The following is a 23,595-nucleotide window of genomic DNA, read 5'->3' as shown; positions in this document are numbered from 1 at the left end:
AGTTCTGTTTTCCTCATAGAAAAAAGCAAGATCTATAACATTTTCCTGTCATCTTACCTTTAACTTCAATAATGAGGAATTCTAGGAATTCCTTCTTTAGTTGGGAAACAAGTAAGAAAACTATGATAGTTCATAATTTAAAATTTAAGACTTGATATCTCTGTTTTCCCAAAACTTACCTGAAATTTATCTTTTTTTTTTAACCTTTGTGTTCTGATGAACTTTTTAAAAAAGTTCTTGAGTTCAATAACCCATATCCTACATATATAAACATATATAAACTTTCCAACTCAAATTATGTATCACTCTTTCAGCTTTTAATATAAACACATTTATCTATAAGCATAGTTTTAATATAAACACATTTATCTGTAAGCATAGTTTCTAAAACTTTAGTTGAATATAATACTAATCAGTCAGTCTGCAAACAAGGGTACCTGATTTTTTTTTTAAGGGTACCTGATTTTAAGCCAGTGACTCCTCAAATGATGAGTCTCTGAGACATTTTTCCCAGTGCATATAGACTCTCTGAGAGCTGTCAGTTGGATTGGGTCAAATGTCTGTTGTTTTGACAGAGGCTCATTGATGTGGGTCAGAAGACCGAGGTGAGTCTGAGCTCCCTGTGATCATGTTTGAGAGAGAGGCATGTCAACAGAACTAAGCAGCCACGATTTTCTCCGTGATAAAGGGACATCCTTGAGAGACAGAATGTCACCAGCTGCTTAGATCTAGAACTTTTGGCAGCACTAATAGTACAGTGTCTAACTTGTAAGTTATAGATGAAGGCAAAAATCAACCCAGGGATGCCATAAAGCCACGTAGTGAGGGCTCAAAAGGGAACTTGTGCCCAGGAGACATCCTGCGTACTAGCAAGCAGAGTTTCTTAGTGCTGATCAATGATAAAGTACCAGTGATTCTCTTGTGACTCTTAACAGTCCTGCTCATCTCACTAACCCCAAATAGTTGTGAGTGTGGCTGAATTTAGTCAACACTAGGTTTTTTTTTTTCTAAATAAACTGAAAAAAAAAAGGAAAAACCTCACAGCACTTCTTCTAAACTTCATCCATTTACAATTTCATCATCATACATGCTTTTCTTCACTCTTGGACCCAAACTCTTCTTGTTATGCAATTCAAATGCATCTTACATACTTGTAAATTACGTGGTATGCTGCTAGAACAAGAACGTTCCATTAACCCAGCTTTAATCATCTAATTCTCCTTCCATTCAAATGTCATGTCACATAAAATACATTGTACCATGATGTCTTCCAGCACTTAACCTTCACACAGTTAACTGCTGCCACTTTATCAGGAATGGAAAATAATCTGATGTGATTTCCTATGTAATAATTTCCTGACTGTGTTCTAGCGTTTGACATACTGGGTTAATAGAGTGGATTTTTGCGAGAAATACAAATCTATTCTTTTAAATTCCCATTACATTAAGCCACATGATGGAATATTATACAGTCATTGCATATTTTATATGTATATATTTTAAAATATCTAGTGACAAAGAAAGGTAATCACAAGTGAATACAGCAGTGTATAAAACAAAAATCCAATGTGAAAGAGAGTGTGTGTGTGTGTGTATGTGTGCGTGTGTGTCTTTGATAGATTCTTGTCAAGGTGCCATTAATGTCTTATTTGGGTCATTGGTGTTCTAATGAAAACAGTTCAGTTATACTAGCACTGATTTGAAAGCAAAATCACTTAGAGATTTTTTTAAATGTCTGCATATTTGCACAAACAGATAAGAAACACTAGGCAAAATATATAACAAATCTTTAAAGCTTTTGAGGATTATTAAGATCAAGGCTAAGATCAAACGTGACTTTTCTTTCCCCTTTTTTGGCATGCGCTTTCAGACTTTCCTATCATGAGCCTCCGTTCATACTTTTTATCTTGGAATTTCTTTTCCTTTCCTTCTAACTCACTCTAGATTTCAGATTATAGACAACCACCATTAACCCTCTGGAGAATGATCCTGGCAAGTCAACCCTGTCTCTATTTTTTTCCCTAAGGTGCACTAGAGCCCTATAAGAGTTCACAGATTTTACACCAGAGTGGCATTTTATAGGAAAAAATATCTCATGGGAAAATTTTTGCTATGACAAAAAAACCACCAAAAAATAAGTTAAAAATATATTCTTCTAATGCCAAAATCCTCCTGTACCACAAGGTGATAGTAAAACTCAAAAACTAATATGTGTTGTTGCTAGAAAAAAAAAAAACCTATACACAATCTTCTTGAGTAATTCATTCAGTTCAGTTCAGTTCAGTCGCTCAGTTGTGTCCGACTCTTTGCGACCCCATGAATTGCAGCACACCAGGCCTCCCTGTCCATCACCAACTCCCAGAGTTCACCCAGACTCACGTCCATTGAGTCAGTGATGCCATCCAGCCATCTCATCCTCTGTCATCCCCTTCTCCTCCTGCCCCCAATCCCTCCCAGCATCAGAGTCTTTTCCAATGAGTCAACTCTTTGCATGAGGTGGCCAAAGTACTGGAGTTTCAGCTTTAGCATCATTCCTTCCAAAGAAATCCCAGGGCTGATTCATTAACTTTAAACAATTTCTTACTTTAAAAAATCCCCAAACCATAATGACAAATATTGATGAATTTGGCTACATAAAAAAATTAAAATGGTTGTGTAGTAAAAAGCACCAGAAACAAACACAAAAGATAAACAGGAACTTAGGAAAGCTATTTGCCACACATTACATGTAAAATGCCAATTTTCGACATGAGCTTTTTAAAACAAGAAACAATGAACCCAATGGAAAAATGAGTGAAGGCCATAACTAGGCAACCTAGTAGAAAAATAATTGCAAAAATAAGAAAACAAAAAGAAGCTCAATCTCATTCCTAACCAAGAAAAAGGGTAAACCAAAACAAATATATATTTTTCACTTATCAGACTGAGAAAAAAATACAAAATTTTATACAAGTCAGATTTTTGGTATCTTAATTTCATATAGCCATTATAGAGGACATTTTGTAAGTATCTTCCAAAAACCTAGAGTGTATAAACAATTTGTATTGACAATTATGTTTGGAATTCATTCTACCAGTATAATCATATAAGTACAAAAATACATATATATAAATATGATCATTGAGGCTTTTTTACATCCAAAAAAGGGAAATAGAAGGAAAAAAAAAAAAAACCCCGTCAGGCCCATGATGTGTGCTGAGTCACTCAGTCTGACTCTGTAACCCCATGGACTATAGCCTACCAGGCTCCTCTGTCCGTGAGATTTCCCAGGCAAGAATATTGGAATGGGTTGCCATTTCCTCTTCCAGGTGACCTTCTCTACCCAGAGATTGAACCTGCATCTCCTGAGTCTTCTGCATTGACAGGCAAATTCTTTACCTCTGAGCCACTTGGAAAGCCCCCAAGGCCCACTAGGGGCTGATTATATCAATTATCATATTTCAGTGCAATGATTAGAATCCTATGAGTAAGATAGATTTGTGTAAATGATGTGAGATAGATTTGTGTAAATGATGTAGAAAGTTCTACGAGACATATTACTGTTGTTTTTTTAAAGGAAAGCAAAGTACAGAACATATAATGCATAAAATGAGAAGCAATGGATATACACACTTATATACATGGGTGCACTCTTTTTAAAGTTCTAAAGGACACATAAAAAAAACTATTGGTAGTATATATCTCTGGCAAGTAGATCTGGAGAGACAATTAGAGAATTAAGAGATGTGTGCTTTTACTTTATACATTTCCATAACTAGGCACTTGTACCACATACATATATTACCTCTATGGAAAATTAAAACAGAAAAAAACTTTTAAGGAGATTTTGTTCAAAATTATGGCACAATAACACTTGTAGAGTACATCATGAGAAACGCTGGGCTGGAGGAAGCACAAGCTGGAGTCAAGATTGCCTAGAGAAATATCAATATCCTCAGATATATAGATGACACCACCCTTATGGTAGAAAGCAAAGAACTAAAGAGCCTCTTGATGAAAGTGAAAGAGGAGACTGAAAAAGTTGGCTTAAAAGCTCAATATTCAGAAAACTAAGGTCATGGCATCTGGTCCATCACTCCATGGCAAATAGATGGGGAAACAGTGGAAACAGTGGCTGACTTTATTTTTGGGGGGCTCCAAAATCACTGCAGATGGTGATTGCAGCTATGAAATTAAAAGATGCTTACTCCTTGGGAGGAAAGTTATGACCAACCTAGACAGCATATTAAAAAGCAGAGACATTACTTTGCCAACAAAGGTCTGTCTGGTCAAGGCTATGGTTTTTCCAGTGGTCATGTATGGATGTGAAAGTTGGACTATAAAGAAAGCTGAGTGCCGAAGAATTGATGCTTTTGAACTGTGGTGTTGGAGAAGACTCTTGAGAGTCCCTTGGACTGCAAGGAGATCCAATCAGTCCTTCCTAAAGGAGATTAGTCCTGGGTGTTCATTGGAAGGACTGATGTTGAATCTGAAACTCCAATACTCTGGCCACCTGATGTGAAGAACTGACTCATTTGAAAAGACCTTGATGCTGGGCAAGATTGAGGGCAGGAAGAGAAGGGGATGACAGAGGATGACATGGTCGGAAGGCATCACCAACTCGATGGACATGGGTTTGGTTAGATTCCAGGAGTTGGTGATGGACAGGGCAACCTGGTGTGCTGTGGTTCATGGGGTCGCAAAGAGTTGGACACGACTGAGCGACTGAACTGAACTGAACTGAAGCTTTATATGAAAAGAATTGTATATCACACTACCTACCATGTATAAAACAGAATCACACTACCATGCTATAAAGCATAGGGAGCTCAGCTCATTGCTCTGTGGTGACCTGGATGGGTTGGATGGAGGCAGGGGTGGTGAGCAGGAGGTCCAAGAATGAGGGGGATATATGTATACATATAAATTAGTCACTCCATTGTACAGCAGAAATTAACACGACATTGTATAGAAATTATACTCTAATAATCATGTATCAAAGTTTGTTAATTCACAAGTAAAAATCTAATCTATAAGGATGTTTCTTATATTTAGTAGTTATAGCTACAGAAATACCTTGCTGCTGCTGCTAAGTCGCTCCAGTCGTGTCCGACTCTGTGAGACCCCATGGACTGCAGCCTACCAGGCTCCTCCGCCCATGGGATTTTCCAGACAAGAGTACTGGAGTGGAGTGCCATTGCCTTCTCCCAGAAATGCCTTAGAAATTGCATTATTGTTGACCCAAAAACTCTTTTTCACCTTCTCTAGCATTCATCTACAAGGAGGGAAAATGTTGACTATAATCAGGAAGAGGACAAGGTCCCTTGACAGATGGTCACCCAGTAGAGCCTAAGTCTGTATAAGGAAAAATATGTTCTCGATGTTGACAGATGGCTTCATTCCATTCAAAAACATTCTTAAGATGTAGTGTTAATGCTTATTTTATAAATTAGAAAATAAAAATCTGACCTTTTTCAGTGAATCACTTAATGTTTTTTTTTTTTTTCTTTACAGACTGATGTATGATAAGCTGATCTAAAATGACAGGTTTTATCTGACTAAGTCATTGAAGCCATTCCAGAAGGTCTGCATCCAGGTAAATGGCTTACACCTATAACATTGTATCTGTCAGTAATTTTCTCTAATGTGTCAACCATGAAGGTAGCACAAAAAGCCACACACACTATTGTCAGGTGACAGAAACAGAAGCTGTAGAAAAGAATGACATTCTGAGCCCATTCCTTCCAATATATAAAGAACATACATATTATTAATAATATGAATTTTTTTAAGATTTTTTTGATGTGGACCATTTTTAAAGTCTTTATTGAATTCATTACAAGATTGCTTCCGTTTCATGGTTTGGCTTTTTGGCCCCAAGGCACGTGGGATCTCCGCTTCCTGACCAGGGATTGAGCCTATATCCTCTGCAGTTCAGTTCAGTTCAGTTCAGTCGCTCAGTCGTGTCCGACTCTTTGCGACTCTTTGTAACCCCATGAATTGCAGCACGCCAGGCCTCCCTGTCCATCGCCAACTCCTGGAGTTCACTCAAACTTATGTCCATCAAGTCGGTGATGCCATCCAGCCATCTCATCCTCTGTCATCCCCTTTTCCTCCTGCCCCCAATCCCTCCCAGCATCAGAGTCTTTTCCAATGAGTCAACTCTTCGCATGAGGTGGCCAAAGTACTGGAGTTTCAGCTTTAGCATCATGCCTTCCAAAGAAATCCCAGGGCTGATCTCCTTCAGAATGGACTGGTTGGATCTCCTTGCAGTCCAAGGGACTCTCAAGAGTCTTCTCCAACACCACAGTTCAAAAGCATCAATTCTTTGGCGCTCAGCCTTCTTCACAGTCCAACTCTCACATCCATACATGACCACAGGAAAAACCATATACAGAGGTACCCATTAATTCCAAAGCAGTTTAACCCCTGGTAGACATAAGCCCCATGGAGTCACACAGTGGGGCATTCCACTCAGAACCTCACAGAGCAGCTAGGGGGGTGCTCTGTCAGTTCAACTCTTATCACACAGACTGTATGATATTTTTCATAAAAAGACTCCTTGATTTACCCAGCTAGCAGGATTTTTTTCTCCTGACATAAACTCAGCTCAAAGAACAAACCCTCCGCTTCCCAAATTAACAGGGGAGACATTCCCTAGTTCCTCCAAGGAAAATGAAAAGAGTAGCTTGTCCCTTTCTGAATGTGTCATGGCTGGATTTTATCAAAGTAGGAGGTAGATAAGATAGGTGATGGGTGGGCAGACCTATGTTAGAGGTAACTAGTCTTTTTGATTGACAAGTAGGAAACACTTGCTGGAAGGCAGTCCACAGTGGTGTTAGAAAACTATTTAGGACTACTCTAATCTTGGAAGACAAAAATAGTAACGTTCTGCAGAGTTCTGTCACTGGAAATCTTTAGGGGTTTTTTTGTGAGGTGTAGTTGAAATTTTGGAAGCTGGGCTATGCACATTTTCAGCAAAAATCCAGCTCTGGGAAAATATATTAAAATATATGTCCCAGTTAGGAAGATACCAAAACTAGCAGCTTTTTTTTATATCCTAAGAGTACTGAACAGAAGGAGCTCTTTACATATTCACCTCCTCAGCCTTAAAGCAGAAGAATCAGGATAATAATACAGGGGCATTCTTCCTGGAAATGGTCCTTAGATCAGCCTCTCCTCCTGTATTTTGGAAGCCCCTAAGTTTCTGATTAACATTCACACATTTGTAGTAAAACTTTCCAAATAACTACAACATTTTGCTTACAAATAAGAAAACACTGAAAAAAACATCCTGTACAATGTTAAACTTTTTCAGACCTTTAAGTTTCAGATAAATGAGCAAAAACATACTTAATTCTAATAAGTTATTTTCCACTGAAGAACTAACATCATACAGTTCTTCCACTAACTAGCAACTTTGCCTTTGGAAGAATCTCCAAGCCCCGTCCCAACCCATGTCATTATATTGAAATACAAAAAGTGTTTTCCAAGGGCCTTCTGAACTTTGTATTGTCACTTTAAAACTTTCATCAACTTAAAACTACAGAACTTTGATCTTTTATTGATTTAAACCAGTAATGTGTAAACAGTATTTCAGAGCTTGTTTCATATTGTAGAAACAAAAATACTTAGGCTGAAACCTACTTATGATAAATGGGAAAACATGGTTAATACATATAAAAGAATAAAAATATTCAGGGGCTTAAAATCTATGGTAATCATCTGCTCCATGTAGCTGTTTACATTAATTATAAATGCAGTTAAAAACTGAGTTCCTGCATGATACTAGCCACATTTCAAGTTCTCAATAGACACATGTAGGTAGTGGCTACTGTACTGAATAGCACAGATATAGAACATTTCTATCATTATGGAAAGTTCTACTAGACAGTGCTATTATAAAGGAATTATTAATAATGCAGTAGGCTTCCATTGCTACTTGGTAAGAAAGTTTTGGGCTCTTTTATATGTCTTTTGAAATTTAAAAATATTTTTAAATGCTAATTTTCTTAACTGTAGGTTATCTGGTGTATGGCTCTCACAAGCCCCTTTCCTCTTTCCTATTTATTTGCATATTAAGATATGTGGAATTAACTGTTTTACTTAAATATTTATTTAAATACTTTATGTATTCTTATAAAATTAGAGGTTTTTGTTTCCTTAAAAATTGTGAAAAATTGTACATATAGTTATGTTGACCTAATATATGGCTGTTGGCTTTTTTACTGAATCACTGATGTCTTCAAGTAAGCAAAACTAGAAAAGATGTAGGATCATTTTTAAAGGCCAGTATTTTTTCTTTGTTCTTTATATTCTGTTAGATTTTATTTTTCCTACAATGATAGATGGGTCTCAATCACACCAACTTTACTAAAGCTTTATTTTTTTAAGCAACCGAAGAACCAAACAAAATAACTATTAGATCATTTATTTCTGTATCATTTATGGAAATGTGTATTATATTAATGGTCTCTGGATTTCCAACTTATTGTATAACAAAGAATAATAGCTTGTTTATAATTTTAATTAATATAATCACCCCCTTTTACAGTATATACTTAAATTTCTTATTCACCATTGATCCTCTACTGTGATCCATTCATTTAATATCAGTTTCAATTATTTTCCAGTCACTTATATCTAGTAGTTCAATTAAATTTGATTCCTGGACTAATGGTTATATGTTACACAAGGCAAGGAATTAAAAGCAAATTTATCTTTGAGTCATTGAAGCATCAAAGATTTGAAATAGCTATATAACTAGCTATGAAAAAGACATAACTACCCAGCCAGTATTCCTTTACACATTTAACAGTATCATTTTTCTGTGAAAGCATAAATAATAAAGGTGCAAACACAGTTTTGAATTGTTAAATATGAATCCAAATCTTACCAATGAAAAAAAGGTAGAGTAAATGTTAGCTGTCTGTGGAGTTTTGTTTTTCTTTAATAAACCAAAAAATAGCTTTTTTTATAAAATAATAGGTTTACTGTAAATAACCTATTATCCATATAGTTTATTCACAGTAATATTCATCCTGCTGCTGCTGCTGCTGCTAAGTCACTTCAGTTGTATCCGACTCTGTGCGACCCCATAGACGGCAGCCCATCAGGCTCCCGCATCCCTGGGATTCTCCAGACAAGAACACTGGAGTGGGTTGCCATTTCCTTCTCCAATGCATGAAAGTGAAAAGTGAAAATGAAGTCACTCAGTCATGTCCAACTGTAGCAACCCCATGGACTGCAGCCCACCAGTCTCCTCTGTCCATGGGATTTTCCAGGCAAAAGTACTGGAGTGGGGTGCCATTGCCTTCTCCGAATAGTCATCCTAGGTTTAAACAATATAGCTAGATATGCACAGCATACAACTATATAGGAGATTCTAATTTAAACTGGGTTACTGTTAATATTTTTAATCATTAAAAGAGCTCAGAGAATTCACCTCTTAATTTCACAGTTTGGTTTTGCTGGCAGGAAGCACTCTTCACCAGTACTAGAAGTGCTGTCATCTTCTCCCTTCAACTAGCTAGTCATTCCTTTTAAGACTCTTAAAACGATTTAGATATATGAGTCATTTTTTTTTAATTCAGGGAATATCTAAAATATCTCAGAAATGTAATAGTACAGTACAAACTTGGCAGATGATAACCAGTTATTTAGAATTAGGTTTTTGGCACCTTTCCAGATTTGAAAAAAAATATTGGACTCTCCCAGGGCGTCCCTGGGACAAGAGGTATAATGTCACATCGCAAGTCCAAAGTCCCATCGGAAGCAGCCTTCCTTCTCCTTTTACCCAAGCAAAGCCAAAGTACTTCTGCACACAGCACTGGCCACCATAAAAAGCAAACAAAGCCATTGTAGATAAAACCAGGCAGTGGATAAAGGCTATCATTTGACCTAGTGTCTGAACCTTGACTCAGTGATGCTTCAGGCCAAGGGGGAAGAACAGTATGGGCATTTTGCTGCCTCATGGTCTGTCCAGTGCAGTCAGTATACAAAGCAAGAGGATAAAACAACTCAGTGTCTTACTTAATGCAAAGAAGGAAATTCTTTGGCACCTGCTTTGGCAGTGTAAAAGCAATGTAAATTCAAGTCATTCATGAGAACAGCTTCTTATGTGATACAGAAGGTTATTCTGTAACAGTAACGGCCCAGCCATGGTTTATTCAACTCTAAACCATTAATGCGGAGAAGGCAATGGCACCCCACTCCAGTAGTTTTGCCTGGAAAATACCACGGACGGAGGAGCCAGGTAGGCTGCAGTCCGTGGGGTTGCTAAGAGTCGGACACGACTGAGTGACTTCACTTTCATTTTTCACTTTCATGCATTGGAGAAGGAAATGGCAACCCACTCCAATGTTCTTGTCTGGAGAATCCCAGGGACAGCGGAGCCTGGTAGGCTGTCGTCTATGGGGTCGCACACAGTTGGACACGACTGAAGTGACTTAGCAGCAAACCATTAATGAACTCTCATCTTCATTTTATGTAGAATATATTTATCTACATATAACTGAACAAATAGGGAATGTTGAAAATGACCCTGTGAAAAGTACTGACCCACAATGCATCTGCTTGGTTTGGGGCAATTGAAATAGTTAGTATAGGCTCCCTCTGGATTTATGCTAGAATTTTGATTTAATTAGATTGGTGAATTAGACACATGGCATCTGAATTAAGAGTGAGAAATACAATATGAACCAGTTCAGTGAAAAGAAATTTATGCTACGAATAAAATAATACATGTCAAACAATTTAAAAATTGATTTTAGCTTCCTTTGTATGATAAATGTAACAGATCCTAATTTGACATCTTAAAATGATTAGAGATCTATGCACAACCTATTTTGTGATTTTTATCTTCTGAGGAGGATGTTTTGTTATTTCTAACCTTCATTTTTAACCATTTTCTTCTTTTTTTCAGTTACTATAGTATAAACATCCATCAATCCATATTTATATTATATGTACATATATATGTATTTTATATATATATATATATATAAAGATCTCAAGAGAAAATAATGCTTCAATCCTCCTCAACAATTCATTCTAACAATTAAGAACCCTTAAGCTAAATAGAATAATTCATTTCACAGGAAACTTCTTTTCAATATGTATAATTAGTTTTAGTTAACTTTATTAATGAAATGTCGCAAATCAATTAGGTTTGCAATAATCAGACGCTGAGGACCCAAGAGGGGCCATTTCCGTCGCAAGAGGGGAAGGTGACATGCAATTTAGTTGGGAAGCAAATGTAATTAGATTTTATCAGCTGAGTATTCCTGTCCTGAAGTGGAATCAGGCACATACCCAAGCCTGAGTGAATAGTTGCAAAGAGATAGAAAAAACAGTATGACTTAGAAATGTCTTCATGGTCCTATTGACCTTTAAAACCACAGGTAGACGGATCTCTTCTGACAGGGCTATGCTTAATTTTTTTTTTTTTTCCAAATCTGAATGCCTTTAGGGATAATAGTACATGAACTCAACTATTTGTCAAAGCCCCCATCACTCCTCAATGATGCTTCACACCTAAATTTAACTGTCTAAATCCTGATGGCATTTCAGTTTGCAACTATTGTGACCCAGAAGTTTATTACTGAGCAGGTGTGGGGTAACCCTAAAGTTTGTTTCTTCTGGCTCCAAAAATACAAAAATCAAAGAAATGTCATGAGAGTAAAGTCTTCTGAATGAAAATTATATTAAACACAAGTTATTCCTATTTAGGGCTGCAGTTTACAACAGATTCTGCTGTTATTTACTCAATAAGTATTTTCTTTGGACACCTACATGCCAATTACTATTCCCAACATGAAGGACAAAGTGTGAGCAAAGCAGACAAAAATCCTGACCCTCATAGAACATTCCAGTGCATTTGGACAGGAAAAAAAGTTAAAGTATAGAATATGTTGGATGACATGAAGAATGAAAATAGAGTGTAGAAGCAGTGAGGAAGAAGGGTGCAGTTCTAAAAGGAGTTTAGGGAAAGCCTCCTTACTAAGAACAAAGGAACTGTGTGGAGGAAGATGGATCAATGGAGAGAGCAGAGCAAGTGCAAAGGCCCTGAGGCAGCAATGCATTGGCATATTTAAGACACAGCAAACAGACCAGTATCTGTAAAGCAAAAATTGAAGGGTATCAACTGACAGATGGACTAGAGACATAATTTAGAATGGATGCTAGAAGAGGGGAACAAATGAAATTTTTAAACTGAAATGGTTTCATGATTGAAGCTGCTTTGAAATGTAGTGAGATATTTTCACAGGAGAGATTTTTTAAGAGAAGTCAGGTACATGATTCAATCCCCAGTGACTGGTTCAGTAGTCATCATCATCAGTGACTACTACTAGAACACTAATCACTAAAACCCTGCAGTTGATGTCAGTTCCTCCTGGACCACCGACTGATATGTTTGGGGCCTTTGGTATACCTCAAGAATACTTTGCCTATCACTGACCTGTAATCCCATGTCTGTGGGCCTGAAAATAAACCACCCCCCATAACAGAGATTTAGTGGTGCATGGCATCACCATTAGATTATTATAGTGAAGGTTTTGCCTTCTGAAATTAATATACCAGTGAACTTAACAATTCCTGGGGCTACCACTGAATGCAAAATGATTTCATACACTGGGTATTCTATTTAAATTATTTTCTCTTCAAGTCCAGGAAAAAGAAAATTCTAAATAAAATGATATGTTTGGGATTGTATACATGGCATCCATCCACATATAACTGAAATAAAATAATTTAATGAAAAACTTCAAATTCTACCACCTCTAAACACGTAAGACAGTCTGAATGAGAAGGAACGATTCTGACTTTGTATTATTTTTTAGTGGTGGTGTTTTCTCATAACCCCCATGCCTTTTTTCCTGTCCTGCTATTCTTCAAGATTTCCTAATGAGGATTAGAGAACAGGCATATTTAACAATCTGTATTTGCAGGCTGGAAACAAGAAAATGAAGACGAATAGTTTCTCTCCTGCTAATTTGATTTTCTGCAGCTCCTCTCTTACCAGCTTAGACAAAGGACTTAGTTACTATTTCCAGCCGATAGGGCCAAGGACCGAATCATCTGTGATGTCATGCTTCCCCCAAATAGGCCTGTGCCTTACAGGCCTCCTTTAGAGACTTCCCCCAAGTGAGAAATGAGAAGTGATTGTGGACAGAATGAGGGGGAAAAATGTGATTTCCTTTATTCTAGAAAAACAATACCCAATAGCTATAGTTCACAATGCCATAGTAAAATATTTTTGTACATTTCTCCTGTGCATGAGGAGTTATAGGCCATGCAGTTTGAAGTGGAAATGCAGATTTGATTTCCAAAGTGGTGGTGATAGAAGGAGGCTTCTGGAAACAAGGTTGTGCTGAGTTGACAAAAGATAAGAGACTCAGTCCTTAAGTGTGACTGGCTCTCTAAACCGAAATATAACCCCAGAAGAACGTCTGATATAATTCCAGGTGCCAGGGCTGCTGATGGTATAAACAATTATTTATAATGATATAGGAATTTATTTCCCAGGACCCCTCATATCATTGACATCTCATAAAATCAGCCCTTGCAAAAGAACTAGAACATTCTGGGAACATACAACATGCCACTTTAAATGAGGAGCTTTCCTTTTCTCACAGAAAAACATGAAAGTTGGTTTGAATTGACACTGACTTGTCCAGGGGAGGGCCTGTGGTTTCAGGAAGCACATATCTCTTTTGAAACTCAAGTGTGTCCTTGGAAATTGCTGGATAAAGGCCAAAGTGCCAAAGTCTAGTCCTGCTCCTCTGAGTAAAACCTTTTAGTTCTATGTCAGTAGTTGGTCTTTGCTCTCGCCAATGGTGGTTGCAAAATACCTCAGTGTTCACACTAAACCCAAATAGTATTGGGAAGACAAGTTGAGTTAAAAATAATGCCTGAAATTTAATCAGCATTCTGTCCCTAATAAAAAGCTAGTTGGTCACAGCTTCCTTCAAATTCCTCTCCCACAGATTTTTCTCTTGAAAGGAGACACTATAAAGTATTTTAGGCAAAACAAACTTATCTCAATCATGTGGGGTAAGGTAATATAAGGGTTGAAAATAGTATTTTAAGCATCACATTTTTTTTCTTTCAATTCCCTGAGGTAGAACCTATCCTTAACTTCATCTTTTTAACTGCCCTGCAAATAGTTTATCTGTAGTTAACTCTTATTTCAGGGTAACATTATATCTTCTTAGTCTAGTAGAGTTGCAAACTTAAGTCATCATCCTGAGCAGAAAAAAAATAAGTGAGATTTATAAAGTTATCAAAATGGTACAATATTCTCACTCAAAAAAAATTAAAAATTCAAGAATGAATCATCTTTAAAACTCTCCCAACCTACAGTCTAGTTTCATGGGTGAAACCTTTTGGGAGATCACTTTGGGAAGAGCTTGATACTGTTTCATATACTGGGCCTTATTGCCTTCTCACAACACTTAAACATAACTAGGATTATTGCTACTGTATTATATTGCTGGGTTTTTTAATGCAGACACAAAAAGAATGCATTAGTTAACATCTTTTAAATTGGATGCTTACTTGGTCAGGTACTGGGTCAGTCACTTCATCTCCATTTTCTTACTTATTTCACAAAAACAAAGCTACAAGTTAGGTTTTCTCATTGGGTTCAATTTTTCACAGTGAGTCTAAGGGGTCCATCATATCACTAACCAATACCAAGACAAGAACTGGAATCTGGGACTAACTCCAACATTCTAGTTTTCATTTCTCCCCGAGATATAACTCATCAAATTCTCCAAAGCCTGAGATCTTCCTTTCTCTGTTTTTAATTAACTGCTACACTATCAGCATTTATATATATGTGTGTGTGTGTGTGTGTGTGTGTGTGTGTATACAAGTGAGGGCTTCCCAGGTGGCTTAGTGGTTAAAAAAAAAAAAAAACCCGCCTGCCAATGCAGAAGACACAGGAGATGCAGGTTGGATCCCTGGGTGGGGAAGATCCCCTGGAGGAGGGCACGGCCCCCCACTCCAATATTCTTGCCTGGAGAATCCCATGGACAGAGGAGCCTGATGGGTGCTAGTCCATAGGGTCACAAAGAGTCAGGCATGATTGAAGCAAATTAGCATTAGCATAAATAAACACTGTGCTAATATTTAATTAATATGTTTATACATTATTAGATGCAAGCATAAGCTAGCATAATTTTGAATAATAATAGAAGAGTCAGGAGGTCTGAAAGTAATGTTCAGGATTGGGTAAAGCAGATATTTTTCTGTCACATTTCAGTGAGAAAATTGTTAATTCATATGCCACCAGCCATACACAGAAATGCAACAGGAAATGAAAAACTTAACCACTTTAAATAATGTGGTCTGTAGTATAACTTATTGCACTGTGAATTAGTTTCCTTCTGCTGTAGAACTGATCGTTTGGATTACATAAATACGCAGTGTAAAACATTACAAAACTGTCCTTGAATCCTAGCTTTGAGATCTATAGAAAACACTAGGCAAATTGCCTAAGAATACATAGAAAACACTTTTTAAAAGGATTAGAATAAGTTATTTTCCCCTTTGTTAAATATTAGCCTTTGAAATGAACCCAGCTGATCTGCTAAATAACACTTGCAAATTGTTGTGTTTTAATAAAGTGACAGACTGAGAGAGAAGCCACAAAAGACCTGCTTATGCTTCTGGAGGCTTTCCAGGCCAGGAACATTATGCAATAATGCCTTTTAAGAAGGCAAGGCTTATAGCATTACACCTTGCCTGGCAACAAATGTACCCACTTACTCCAAATGCAGGAGTAATTAGAATCTATGAAAATCCAGCCTCTAAATCCCAAACCCTTGGTTTTACATACTCAGTAAATTATAGCTCCTTACCTCTGTAGAGTTTTCAACCATTCCATTTAAGTGTGTGAATATATGAGTGTGTAGTGTTTTAGGAGGCCCACTCTATAACACTATGGAAAGCTTTCATCACTACTAATCAGGTGTCCTGTAAACAGGACACCTCATTTCTGATTTATGGAAGGCTCAGAGTCAGTGCTGCTGCTGGCAGAAGGCAGGCCCAAAATGGGCTATGCTAGTGAAAAATCCCTGGCAAACGTGGAACCCGGTGAAAACTTGGGAGACTCAACTTGCAGTCAAAACAACTAGCTATACCATTAATATAGCTCCACCCAGGCTAGCCCAAGACTCATGCATTTGCTTATAAAATTGCAGCAAAGTCTTATAAATTAAGCATGAAAAAGCATTAATTTTAGTCTAACATTGGGTCACCAAGAAAAGAAATTCTTATTTAAAAACCCTCATAAAAGTAGTAAAATTGGAGTTCTAAGAACTATTGGGGGGTGGGGGCACAGCTTGAACTACACTGAGAACTGAATTGCTTTGGATAAGAAAACAAATGCTTTATATTTAAAATGAAGACAGAGATCTTAAAATATATTGGGGAAAAAACTGTTTTCCAGAAAATAAATTTGCTCCCCAGATTTGTGACTGGCTGTGGATTCTGTGTTTCTGAGTATGAAGGTGTACTCAATTGTCTCCTAGTCAGAGGGGGAAAGACCTGGCACCCTTCTGAATGGAAGGGTTCCTACTAGCTTTTCTCCTTCATTTCCTAAAGTGTTGTGATTTTTATTCCCTCGTGTTGTGTTTTTAGAAGATTTTAAATCTTAAAACACAGAAATAGGTGTTGAAATTGAGAACTGAAGGACAATCAGTTGAGTATGATTTTTTTTAAATAGGTAATACAGACCTCTAGTGGTTGAACAGCTTGAAAACCTCTGCCAGGAAAGGAAATGGTACATTTTAAAGAGGAAAGACAGTTGCTAGTTAAAACTACTCACGTTGCAAAATTCACATATTTCATACATGTTGAAAAAAAGGTAATAATGTGTAGCAAGGAAAGATGGAGCACTTCCCATCCTTTTAGATGCTCTTAGTTCTCCCCAAACAAGCAAGGACCCTCCCATCAAAGTCCCAGCAAGAAGTCTGAATCTATATTGTTTTTCTTCTGAAAGGTTAATATCCAATTCACTTGCTATAGGTATGGAGCTAGCAGATAGTAGCTTTATGTAAAATAGATTTTATTTACCTTGGCACACAGTTTTACCTCCGTGAAACTCTTCCTCCTCTAAACTCCAAGGGCTCCCTCTGAAAATGCAAGAGACTCACTCAGCCATTGCTGGTCTGTGCTTGCCCTGGTTCTCTCCACTGGGCTGGGGCTCAGTGATTGGGGTGGTTTTGTCTATATGAGGGGCTAACTACTGGATCTCTGCACACGCTCTGGTGATTACTAAATGTCTCTCTAGACCAGTCCATCTCAAACATGAACGAGTACACAAATCACCTGGAAAATCTTGCAAAATTCAGGTTCTGACTCAGAGACTGCTCTGCTAGAAGGCTCCCAGGTGATGCTAATGCGGCATTGCAGGACCACATGGGGAGCAGCAAGCATACTCTATAACATCTCTTTTTTATTTTTAATTAAACGTTGTGTTTTACTGATTTTTTTCATCTTTTTCTTCTTTTTACTTTATTGGCATCTCAAAATTTAATTTTTTACTTTATAAGACTTTTAAAGTTCTCTTTCATTCGACTATGTACAAATATTATGTGTTACTCAAATAATGTAAAGTTGATCTTACATTTTAAGAATGGATTCAGTGTCATCTGTTTAGTTTGGTGAGTTCATGGTGGTTGTGAGCCCCTTGCTAGCACTTAAAGTCATTGGGCATTTGTAACTATGATTAAAAATCTGACTAGCCACACTTGGAGGGTGTGTGAGATCAAGTTTTGTGCATGCCGAAAAACCACCAAGCATCCAAAGCAACGTCCACATCATAAAATCAGGCAGAATAAAAAGCACAAGCTGAAACCATAAGAGTCAACGGATCAGAGTAAAATGTGGGAAAAATATTTTTCAGATAAAATCCATCGTCTGAATAAGTTCCTATCATACCATGTTGTCAACCTTAATTTTGAAATCCATAATTTTAGAACTTATGTCATGGAGTAGTCTTGAAAGCCCTCTTGCAAACTTTTAACATTTAATTTCAAATCAAAAATAATATATTAACAGGCTGTAGTATGGAGGGAGTACATAAATTATCATTGCCCTGCATGAACAGTAATTTACAGGTTTGGCTCAGACATGGCTTAGATTAAATAATTAACTATGTACAGTACTTAACAGTATAAAAGTAATTAATCTAGCTGCTTCATACTGGTTTGGCCTAAATAAACATGCGGTAAAAAAGCCATATGATTTTACTATATTTTCACTCACGTTCAGTTCAGTTCAGTTGCTCAGTCGTGTCCGACTCTGCAACCCCATGGACTGCAGCACGCCAGACTTCCCTGTCCATCACCAACTCCCGGAGCTTGCTCAAACTCATGTCCATTGAGTCAGTGATGCCATCCAACCATCTCATGCTCTGTCAACCCCTTTTCCTCCTGCCTTCAATCTTTCCCAGCATCAGGGTCTTTTCCAATGAGTCAGTTCTTCGCATCAGGTGGCCAAAGTATTGCAGTTTCAGCTTCAGCATCAGTCCTTCCAATGAATATCCTAAAGGACTGATTTCCTTTAGGGCTGACTTGTTTGATCTCCTTGCAGTCCAAGAGACTCTCAAGAGCCTTCTCCAACACCACAGTTCAAAAGAATCAATTCTGTGCTCAGCTTTCTTTATAGTCCAACTCTCACATCCATACATGACTACTGGAAAAATCATAGCTTTGACTAGATGGGCCTTTGTTGGCAAAGCAATATCTCTGCTTTTTAATACGCTGTCTAGGTTGGCCATAGCTTTTCCTCCAAGAAGCAAGCATCTTTTAATTTCATAGCTTCAGTCACCATCTGCAGTGATTTTGGAGCCCAAAAAATAAAGTCTGTCACTGTTTCTATTGTTTCCCCATCTATTTGCCATAGAGTGATGGTACTGGATGCCATGATCATAGTTTTCTGAATGTTGAGTTTTAAGCCAACTTTTTCAGTCTCCTCTTTCACTTTCATCAAGAGGCTCTTTAGTTCTTCACTTTCTGCCATAAGGGTGGTGTCATCTGCGTGTGTGGGTTTATTGATATTTCTCCCAACAATCTTGATTACAGCTTGTGCTTCATCCAGCCTGGCATTTCGCATGATGTACTCTGAATATAAGTTACATAAGCTGGGTGACAATATATAGCCTTGACATACTCCTTTCCTGATTTGTAACCAGTCTACTGTTCCATGTCTGGTTCTAACTGATGCTTCGTGACCTGCATACAGATTCTCAGGAGGCAGGTAAGGTGGTTTGGTATTCCCATCTTGAAGAATTTTCCAGTTTGTTGTGATTCACAGAGTCGAAGGCTTTGATGTAGTCAATAAAGCAGAGGTAGATGTTTTTCTGGAACTCTCTTGCTTTTTCAGTGATCCAAAAGATGTTGGCAATTTGATCTCTGGTTCCTCTGCCTTTTCTAAATCCAGCTTGAACATCTGGAAGTTTACAGTTCATGTACTGTTGAAGCCTGGCTTGGAGAATTTTGAGAAGTCACTCACATTACTACTTTAGTAAGTTGGAATTGTAATATTTCAGAAGAAAGACACCTTTCCTTTAAAAAAATGTTTCTTTTCTAATGCTGATCCATTAACTATAAGCTGAATGAATTCTATATGCTTATAATTTGGGGCAGATATTTTCAACTAATAGTATTATGCATTCTGCTTCACAGGAGTTTGGTGAATATGGTTATCTATTTCAAATGAAGGTGTAAATAAGAAAACTACTTTTTAAATCTACTTTTTTAAACTATAAATCACATATACTCTATTGAGGTACTACAGTGGTGTGGCAGTATACCTTTAGCAAAGTGTTTCAGATAAATTTGCTTTTGCCCCATTGGTTCTGAGAGGAGTCAAGTTGCCTTTGGCCTAGAAACCCTTCATCAGCAGGTCCACAAGTTTAAGGATGGGGTTATTAGTTGATATGTGGGCAACAAAAAAGGCATATATCCCTGTTCTGGCAAGAGAGGAGAGCTCAGGAGATCCTGTGAGGGTCACCCCACAAGGGTCCTTTTTTAGAGTCCACCCTCAATGTATGGCTGCCCCTTTGCCTAATCTTATAGACTATATAACATGTTCTACCCTATATGTTCTACTATATGATTAGTCATTATATTATTACCCTTATTTCACAAATAGACAAAGAAGTGGAGGCTACATAGTTCTTCCAAAATAAAACACACAAAAAGTAGGTCAAACTCAAGCCAAGATGGGGTGAGAGGGGTTTACTTTATCACCTAAAATAGCTACTGAAATATTATATAGTCATTTAGATATACACTTTATATATATATATATATATATATATATATATATATATATATATAAAACAATGATTTTCAAGACAGTGGACATCAGCCATCAAAGGGCAGTATTCTCTGGGTGAGGAGACAAATGGAGTAAGCCCCAGATTACTGCCTGGCGAAAGTGCCAGGCCATAACTCAGGAAAGGATAGTCCAGAAGGAGCTCCCAAGTCCCCCTGAGTTGAGGGGATGGAGCTGGTGTCCAGAGGGGCAAGGAGCTAGAGCTCCCAGAGCAGAGTACCAGACACTGGAAAGCCTTACAAAGAAAGAGCACGGAGATCTGAAAGTCCCCCCTGTGTTGCAGTGCATGTGAATGAGTAATCTCCGAAAAGGATTAGAGGCAACAACCCTAGAGATGATCCAGAACCAAATATTCCCACTAGCCAGAGGGGCAGAGCTCAAAACTCATAGGGCATCAGGTGGCATACTCAGAAGGGTTTTGCTTCAGGAATAGGAAAAAATTAGACTAAATGCTGCTCTAGGCTTCCCTTGTGGACTGCAACGCAGGACATTCTCGTTCAATTCCTGGATTGGGAAGATCCCCTGGAGGAGGGCATGGCATTCCGCTCCAGTATTCTTGCCTGGAGAATCCCATGTACTGAGGAGCCTGGCGGACTACAGTCCATGGGGTGGCAAAGAGTCGGACATGACTGAAAAGCAACTAACATACACAAATGTTGCTCTGGTCCCGTCTAACAAACAAGCTTAAAAGCCAGATCTGAAGGAATCAAACTACAATTTCATTGCTTCCCAGAACATAGTTGGAGAATTTATGTAGGAATACAAGAACATCTAATATCCAACAAAGTAAAAACAATGTTCACAGTGTTTAGTATCCATTCAAAAGTTACCAGGCATGCAAAGAAGCATGAAAACAAAAATCCATAAAAAGAAAAAAAAGCCAATTAATAGAAACAGACCTAGTAATGACACAGATGATAAAATTCATTTACAAGGACATTGGATGACTATATAACTACATTCCATATGTTCAAGCCAGAGGAATGTTTGAACATATTGAAGCAACATAGACAATATTAAAAGGTCTGAAATAGAATTTCTGGAGCTGAAAACTCAAACTTGGTTTGACCATGTTCCTTCCTCTGCCTGCACCATATTCTTCCCTGTATCATGAATTTGATCTGAGCAGCCTAATACTTCATACTTGCTTAATACTGAAATTCCCAGGTGAATACTCCCTTTAAGAGGGGTTTACCGTCTGAAGACAACAGACTTCCTGAAGCGCTCCACACTGGCTCTTTCCCATCTCACTTTGATTCCCTACAGCCTGTCTCTGGCTCCTGAAGCAAATGGCACCATTGTCAGATGGACTGATACTCCACTGTAGCACATATTCCTCAATAAAGTAGCAGCTAGCAGTCCTCAACATGGCATTTTCTGAATTATAAGAGTTTACATTATTGGTCCACTATTTTCTATTTTGATTTTCTGTCTCACTAGAAAACTCTACAGCTTGAAAAAGCATGAAATTTGTTCTCTTCACCCAAAATGAAATTAAAATGGAAGTTAGTACTTTTGTAGCTCTCCACTCTTCCCATCCAAGCACTATGTATAAAATCATGAATTGTGTTCTTCCAGATCATGAAACAGTTAACCAAAGTGTACATGTTGCCTTTTTACAGAATTCAGAATATGCTTATGAGAATTCAACTATTTTTCCAACCACGCTAAAAAATAAATTTACCTGTCTAAAAAGTTTTATTAGGGCTAAGACTTCCCTGGTGGCTCAGAATCTGCCTGTGATGCAGGAGACCTGGGTTCAATCCCTGGATTGGGAAGATGTCCTGGAGAAGGGAATGGCAACCCATTCCAGTATTCTTGCCTGGAGAATCCCATGGACAGAGGAGCCTGGCGGGCTACAGTCCATGGTGCTGCAAAGACAGTCCATGGTGCTGCAAAGAGTTGAAGATGACTGAGTGACTAACATTTTTACTTTCATGATCCCAAGAAATGTATATGCTAGCCAAATGTTACTATTCTCAGAAATACTCCATATTCTTCCAGTATTAATCATGTGTAACTCCCTCAATGTACTCACCTAATCAATAGCACATATAGTCTCTCTAGGTACTTTTTTGTGTGTGTTCCTAAACCACAGTGAATGAATTTAGAAAATAGTATCAGAAACACAAATGCAGCCTTGAAACACAAATGTGTAGATAATTTCATGCTTGGAATATCACATTTCACTTTAAAAACATTTGACAAGGAAGTTTTCAAAAATAAATATCTTTCAGTACTAAATACTAAAAATATTTTAAAATTTAACTTCATCACCAGTTATATAATCAGGACCATTTGGTCTTTATGGCTCTATGAAATGGCATCAGGCGCTTTCACTACCGACCACCTTCTGAGCAGTAGATGATATTTTTGAATAAAAGTTAAAATAACATGCGGTCACCAAATTTCACAGACTGTGTGCTGTATTCACCTACATGGAGACATCACTTTAGTGAAATGCAATACAGCTCTAGAAAACATAACAGTATAGTCTCCAAAATATAAAAAGGAAAAAGGAAAGATAAATTGCTATCAAGATCAAAGAATCAGGGAGATGCAGTCCTGGCTGCCATTCTGCACTAGTTCTCAGACTCTGCACCAGACCAGTCTCATGAGATTTGTTGCTGTTTAGTGCTTCTTTGTCCATAGCATTCTCCAGGCAAGAAATCTGGAGTGGGGTGCCATTCCCTTCTCTAGGGGATCTTCCCAACCCAGGGATCAAAACTGAGTCTTCTGCATTGGCAGGCAGATTCTTTACCATTGAGCCACCAGGGCAGCCCTCTCATAAAAGCAAGGGTGGATAATAACCTCATCCCATCATATCTCTGAGGGGTAGCAGGTGTCTTCCTGCTACCTGCAAATCCTGTCATGGGTTGTTGTTGCATGTGGGAATGGAATTTGGGGAGGGAGTTGTCTAATGCGGTATACTTGAAGTATTTAGTTTATTATAAAAACACTGGAATGGGGGTCTGCAGCATGTTGCTGGGGCTTGAAATCTGTTTTCTTGTTTGTAAATGTGGATCCTAAGTTGTAAACTGGCACTCCTAGAACTAAATTTGATCTGCTAAACAGTTCTGTTTAGTTCCACACAGTGTTGCTTTTTTTTCCATTTACTTTTGTTGAAAACATTTCAAAATAGGATATTCCATTTAAAGTTTTAAATTTCCAGCTTGCTTTAAAAAAAACTCAGCCTGTATCTCCCCCAATCACAACGGACACAATCCGGATTCCCCATCCCCACATCCTCTGAGAAAGGGGAAA

The 23,595-nt window shown here is 37.8% G+C and overlaps 1 protein-coding gene across 2 annotated transcripts in view; it reads left to right on the top strand.

Annotated features, from left to right (window-relative positions):
- AGTR1 (angiotensin II receptor type 1) overlaps nucleotides 1–23,595 on the top strand; it is a 54,641-nt gene that overhangs the window by 6,004 nt on the left and 25,042 nt on the right. Inside the window, exon 2 of one of the 2 annotated variants that reach the window (XM_061419180.1) lies at nucleotides 5,494–5,575. The exons of the other annotated variant lie outside the window; for it this stretch is intronic. The gene's annotated coding sequence lies outside the window, so the exon portion shown is untranslated. The remainder of the gene's footprint in view (nucleotides 1–5,493; nucleotides 5,576–23,595) is intronic. 2 annotated transcript variants of the gene reach the window in all.

The sequence above is a fragment of the Bos javanicus genome, chromosome 1, assembly GCF_032452875.1.
Source record: "Bos javanicus breed banteng chromosome 1, ARS-OSU_banteng_1.0, whole genome shotgun sequence".
Taxonomy (NCBI): Eukaryota; Metazoa; Chordata; class Mammalia; order Artiodactyla; family Bovidae; genus Bos; species Bos javanicus.
This window is presented reverse-complemented; position numbering and strand designations above follow the sequence as displayed.